The 6,998-nt window shown below is 33.2% G+C and overlaps 1 long non-coding RNA gene across 1 annotated transcript; it reads left to right on the forward strand.

Annotated features, from left to right (window-relative positions):
- Nucleotides 1-908: 908 nt before the first annotated feature.
- On the forward strand, nucleotides 909-6,572 carry LOC138928545 (uncharacterized). Its single transcript, XR_011444966.1, has 2 exons — nucleotides 909-2,255; nucleotides 5,806-6,572. It is a non-coding gene; the product is annotated as an uncharacterized lncRNA (long non-coding RNA).
- Nucleotides 6,573-6,998: the final 426 nt, after the last annotated feature.

Genomic DNA, 6,998 nt, shown 5'->3' on the forward strand with positions numbered 1-6,998 from the left:
TTAATGCCCAATTCATCCTTCAAATTTGATATCTATAGTTAGAAAAATGTCAACAGTAATTGAATAAGTTGTTTTAATAACAACAGGACATTGAATTACTCACAGATCGTACCCGATGGCAAGGGGCAGAATCATCCTGAAAAATAGGGTCCGCTTCTCTTTCTGTTGTGGATTCAATGCTGGGCACAACTCCACCTAAAATAATGTCTTTATATTTTTCTGCGTTGACCATACCATGACATTATTTTAAGTGGAGTTGTGCCCAGCATTGAATCCACAACAGAATGAGAAGCGGACCCTATTTTTCAGGATGATTCTGCCCCTTGCCATCGGGCACGATCTGTGAGTAATTCAATGTCCTGTTGTTATTAAAACAACTTATTCAATTACTGTTGACATTTTTCTAACTATAGATATCAAATTTGAAGGATGAATTGGGCATTAAGTCCTTAGACTGGCCCGGAAACAGCCCCGACCTCAACCCAATTGAGAATGTCTGGGCCCATATGAGCTCAAAAATAAAAAAGCGGAAGCCTAAAACAATGGCAGAGTTAAAGCAAACTATAGAAAAAGTATGGTTAGAGGAGATAACACCAGAATATTTGAAGGCTTTATACGATTCGATGCCCAATAGGGTGAAATGCGTAATTAAGGCCAAAGGGGGTATCACAAAGTATTAATTTAAATCTATAAAATATAATTTACCTTGAAATACCAGAAAGTTTATATTATTTTTTAGTAAATTAAGTAAAATTTTGGAAAAAATTGCTTTTTGTTGAATTTTTGAGTTATTATAATTAATATTAATTTTTTCATTTTCATTAGGCATAATACTTGAAAAGTGTTAAAATAATGTGTATCTAAAAAAGACCTTAAATCTAAATAAAACACTGGCTTAGAATAAAAATTTGAATGCACTTTTGTTTAAAATTTGACGATTCGACAAACATTTGAAGAAACCCCAGGCAAAAAAAGTTTGAAGTGCATGAATATTCAGAGTGCGGCATTTTTGTTGGCACTGGGTGTACATATAGCTGTATGTACGTTTGCGAAGAATAGTATGGAAAAAGCAAAACGCAACATTAAGCCTTTCGACGGCGAAAAGTACTCGGTGTGGAAATTCAGAATAAAAGCCCTTTTCGCAGAATTAGATGTCTTTAAAGTGATTGACGAGAATATTCCTGATAACATCGACGATTCCTGGAAAAAGGCAGAGCGTTGTGCAAAGAGCACTCTGATAGAACATCTTAGTGACTCTTTTCTCAACTTTGCGACGAGCGACAACACGGCGCGACAAATTCTCTGGAATTTGGACGCGATCTATGAGCGCAGGAGCCTCGCGTCACAGTTAGCGGTTAGAAAGAGATTGCTGTCGCTTAAGTTGCAGAGTGAGACAACACTATTGAGTCATTTCAATTTTTTCGATGAACTAATGAGTGAGTTGTTGGCTTCAGGAGCCAAAATCGAAGAAATGGACAAAGTATCGCACTTGCTTTTGACCTTACCATCGTCGTATAATGGGGTAATAACAGCTATTGAGACACTAGCTGAGGAAAATCTTACTTTAGCTTTTGTAAAGAACATATTGCTAGATCACGAGATAAAAATTAAAAACGATAGCAAAGATACAAGTAGGAAAGTTATGAAAGCAACGGTGTATAATAAAAATAATTATAAAAATAAATCGTTTAAAAATACTAATACATTTAAAAATAATAATACTTTAACTCGCAAGCCATTCAATGGAAAGTTTAACATTAAGTGCCATCACTGTGGCAAAGAAGGGCACATGAAAAAGGATTGTTATGCGTATAAAAGAATAATAAATGATAAAAATAAAGAAAATAACAAACAAGCACAAACAGCAACAACCCAACCCGGTTTCGCGTTTATGTTAAGTCGTTTAAATAAAAACATGTCCAAAACTGGCGATGAAACCGTTAAATTTATACTGGACTCCGGTGCTACAGACGATCTCGTAAATGACGAGAAACTATTCGCTGATTCCATCGACCTGGAGTTGCCAATAAAAATAGCTGTCGCCACGCATGGCGAGTTTATTTTCGCAACGAAGCGCGGCATTGTCAGACTGCACAACGGAAATCAAATCACGCTTGAGGATGTGCTTTATTGCCAGGAGGTTGCAGAAAACCTAATTTCTGTCAAACGACTGCAGGAGGCTGGTATGACTGTTATCTTTGGCAGTAACGGCGTAAAGATACGCAAAAGTGGCTTTGTTGTTGCTGAGAATTAAGGTACGTTCAATACACCAATTCTTGAATTTAAGGCTTATACATTAAATGTGAAAAGTAATGAATATTGTTTATGGGATGAGAGATTAGGTCACATTAGTAAAGGAAAATTGCTAGAAATTAAAAGAAATAATTTATTTAGTGACAATAATCTTTTTGATAATGTTTATCCAGTTGATGATATATGTGAAGCATGCTTAAATGGTAAACAAACCAGATTGCGTTTTGAAAAACATAAAAATAAAGAATACATAAATAGACCCCTATTTGCAATCCACTCTGATGTATGCGGGCCAATAACTCCTGTTTCAATTGACGACAAAAATTATTGTGTAACGTATTTAATGAAATACAAATAAGATGTTTTTGCAATGTTTAAGGATTTTGTAGCTTAAAGTGAGGCGCATTTCAACCTTAAAGTCGTTAATCTATATATAGACAATGGTAGTGAATATTTGTCCAGTGATATGCGTGAATATTGCGTACAGAAAGGGATCAGTTACCATTTGACTGTCCCATATACACCGCAATTAAACGGTGTATCAGAGAGAATGATAAGAACGATAACTGAAAAAGCTCGTAGTATGGTATGTGGTGCTAAATTAGATAAAAGCTACTGGGGTGAAGCTGTTCTGACAGCCACTTATTTAATTAATAGGACTCCGACTAGGGCACTTGAGGATAGTACAAAAACTCCATATGAAGCATGGCACAATAGAAAACCAGATTTAAAATATTTGAAAATATTTGGTTCTACAGTGTATGTTCATTTTAAAAACAGGAAAAGAAAATTTGATGAAAAATCATGTAAAACTATTTTAGTTGGTTATGAACCAAATGGTTTAAAACTATGGGACTTAGATAATGAGAAGTTTATTGTCGCAAGAGACGTAATTGTAGACGAAACAAATATGATTAATTCAAGAGCTGTGAAAAGTGGATTGGAATTTCTGAATGAGAGTAAGGAAAGTGATTTGATTGATATCCTGAATGAGAGTAAGGAGTGTGATAATGTTAACATCCTGAATGAGAGTAAGGAGTGTGATAATGTTAATATCCTGAATGAGAGTAAGGTGTGTGATAATGTTAATATCCTGAATGAGAGTAAGGAGTGTGATAATGTTAATATCCCGAATGAGAGTAAGGATAATGATACCGTTTGTAACCTGAATGAGAGTAAGGAGAAAGATAATATAAAAATCCTGAAAGAGAGTAAGGAAAATAATAAAATAAATTTCCAGAATGACAGTATGGAGAAAAGATTTGACTCAAAACAGCTCAGTGAAAATATTGAATGTATTTCTAGAAGAAGTGATAGGCTAAAGAACAGGCAACAAATATCATACAAGGAAGATGAAATAGATTACAATAACTATATTTTAAGGGGTTATATACAGTTGTACCGCTCAAAAAAATGCAATTTTGTCGATTTTTTTTTGACATCATAAAAATTATTTTTTAAAAATGTTTTGCCGACGTTGTTTAGTACATGTTTCTGGGTACTTTATAAAATTTTTTCATAAAAAAATATTAAATATTAAAAATGTTATGGCCGAATTCCAAGATCGTCTTTTTTTCGATGTTGACTTGCGGTGGACATCATATCCCGAGAACGGTTTATCCGAAATCAAAAATTTATAAAAATGTCGTTAGTATATTGTATTGCCTAGTCCTCTAGACCATGGATTTGTAAAAATTTTGATTAAAAAAAAAATGGCGACGGTTTTAACAAAAAATTTACTTTTTCAAGGTATAAGATTTTTGATTTTTATGCTCTAAAAAAAAAAGTTAAAAAAAAAAATAAAAAATTCTTCGTTAGAGGACTAGCTATTGTTATAAAAAATAAGTGGTCAAAATTTGGTGTTGATCGGATTACTAGTTTTTTAGTAATCGTGTCCACCGCAAAGGTAACTTCGAAAAAAAACGATTCTGAGATAATCGCGTTTAAAGTTTCAAGTTTGTTCCGGCCGACGTGCAGGTCGTGCGCTATAAATAGCTATAACTTCGGTTCTAAAGCTCCGATCGTTATGAATTTTTGTGAGAGTATTCTCAACAGTATATACTTGAAGACTATGCAACAAAAAAAAAGTCGATTTTTTTATCATCACAACTGTATATAACCCCTTAAATGCTCATACAATCTTTAGTGATGTTCCAAGTTCTTTTGAAGAAATACAAAGTAGGAGTGACAAATCTTTATGGGAGTCTGCTACTAAAACCGAATTGGATGCCCATGAATTTAATAATACCTGGTCAATTGTTAAGCGGCCTGAAAATATAAATATTGTTGATAGCAAATGGGTTTTTACTTTAAAGTCCGACGAATTTGGAAATCCAATAAGGCACAAAGCTAGATTGGTGGCGCGTGGATTCACGCAGAAGTATCTTGTAGATTATGAAGAAATATTTGCTCCTGTGGCTAGAATAGCTAGTTTTCGCTTTTTATTATCTATTTCAATTCAATATGATTTAAAAATACATCACATGGATGTAAAAAGTGCTTTTCTAAATGGAAAATTAAAAGAAGAAATCTATCTGAAAGTGCCTCAGGGTGTATTGTGTAGTGCAAATAGTGTATGTAAATTGAATAAAGCAATTTATGGTCTCAAACAAGCAGCAAGATGTTGGTTTGAGGTATTTAAGCAAGCACTAAAGGAGTGTGGTTTCGTAAATTCACCGGTAGATCGATGTATTTATGTCCTTGATAAGGGTGACGTGAGGAAGAACATATATTTACTTCTTTTTGTAGATGATTTAGTTATTTGCACAGTAGATATAGAAAAAATGAAATGTTTCAAATCATATTTAATGACCAAGTTCAGAATGACAGACTTGGAAGAAATTCGACATTTTATTGGAATATGAATAGAAATCAAAGATAGAAAAATATTTTTAAGCCAAGCTGCTTACATTAAAAAGATTCTAAATAAGTTCAAAATGAGTGATTGCAAATCAGTCAGTACTCCACTAGCAAGCAAGCTTAATTATGATTTATTAAATTCTGATGAGTGGTATGATGCACCTTGTAGGAACGGCTGTTAATATTTTAAGTCGATATATAAATAAAAATAATGCAGAATTATTCTTATGTTTAAAAAGGATTCTTAGATATCTAAAAGGGAATATAGATATAAAATTGGAATTTAAAAGGAATACAAGTTTTGAAAATATATTTGTCGGGTACGCAGACTCTGATTGGGGAGGCAATGAAATTGATAGGAAAGTACAACTGGGTTTCTATTCAAAATGTTTAACCAAAACCTTATCTGTTGGAATACGAAAAGACAAAACTCAGTAGCTGCTTCGTCGACTGAAGCTGAATACATGGCCTTGTTCGAAGCTGTAAGGGAAGCCTTGTGGTTGAAGTCTTTATTAGAAAGTGTTCGTATCAAGTTTGAAAGACCTATAAAAATATATGAAGATAATCAGGGATGTATTAGTATAGCTAATAATCCCTCCTGCCATAAAAGATCCAAACATATTGATATTAAGTATCATTTTGCTAGAGAGAAAGTTGAAAATAACAATATTTGTATTGAGTATATTTCCACAGAGAACCAGCTTGCAGACATCTTTACCAAGCCGTTGCCAGCCGCAAGATTCAATCAACTGTGTAGCAAGATTGGACTACAAGAAGACAAGAAGGCTGATTGATCTATTGGAATTTAACTTAAAAAGACTACCAAAAATTCTCAAGACAAACAAAAAGGTTTAATTTAAAATATTGTTTAACTTAAAAAGGGAAAAAGGAAGTCAAGCCTCATAAATCAAACTGAAATCGAAAAATAATTTTAATTTAATGGAACCAACTGAGATTTAATTTAAAATATTGTTTAACTTTTATAAAGAACACAAAACCAAAATGAAGTCAAATGAAATTTAAATTTAAAAAAAATTTGTATGTTTAAAAATGAAATTGAAATTGAATTCAAAATGTTATACTAAGAATTAAGTTAAGTAATGATCTGATCGGGTTTTACTGGGTTTTCTCGAATCCTTGCAGCGAATGCTGGATCATTTTTGTACTCCCCAGAAATGAACACACACCACATTAGGATATACTTATTGTTAATGTAACTAATGAAATATTTTTCTTTAATGTTTAATTTTGAGGGGCGTGTTGAATATCCCATATACAAAAATAACATCTAGTATTATTTAAGTTATAAGATCTGGTATCTCTAAACAGTATTTTTGACTTTGTAATTGTCTGGTCTCTTTTGAATATCCTCCTTCTCTTTTGCTGCGGTTTTTCTAGTGAGTGGTTGTGGTGTTGCGCTTGAAAAGAATAAAACAATAAATCTAAATATATCCTATCAATCCTTTTCTTTTCGTGAGTTTTTATTGTAGTTTTCAATAGCAACGCTAATTGTTCGAGAGGCGCTACTGTGCGACGCTAGCACTTTCTGTGTGCGGGCTAAGCCATAGCGATCGGTTCATATTTCGGCCACTTATGGTTTATGACCGGAACATTGAAATGCGCACCCTTTAAGTACTTTGGTACAGTGGGGTATTCAATATATGTGCATACTACATTCCTAGAGTTAGGAAGAACATCTTAAAATAAACAAGAAAGGAAGCTAACTTCGGCACGCCGAAGTTCGTACACCCTTGCAAAAATTATTATATTACATTTTACCTATACTTATTATGTTGAGAGTTTGACAGTTACAGTTTTACATTCCCAGTTTTACATTTTCCCTACATCTGCCGATCGGTTTATATGGCAGCTATATGATATAGTTG

Source organism: Drosophila kikkawai, chromosome 3L (assembly GCF_030179895.1).
Source record: "Drosophila kikkawai strain 14028-0561.14 chromosome 3L, DkikHiC1v2, whole genome shotgun sequence".
Lineage (NCBI taxonomy): Eukaryota > Metazoa > Arthropoda > Insecta > Diptera > Drosophilidae > Drosophila > Drosophila kikkawai.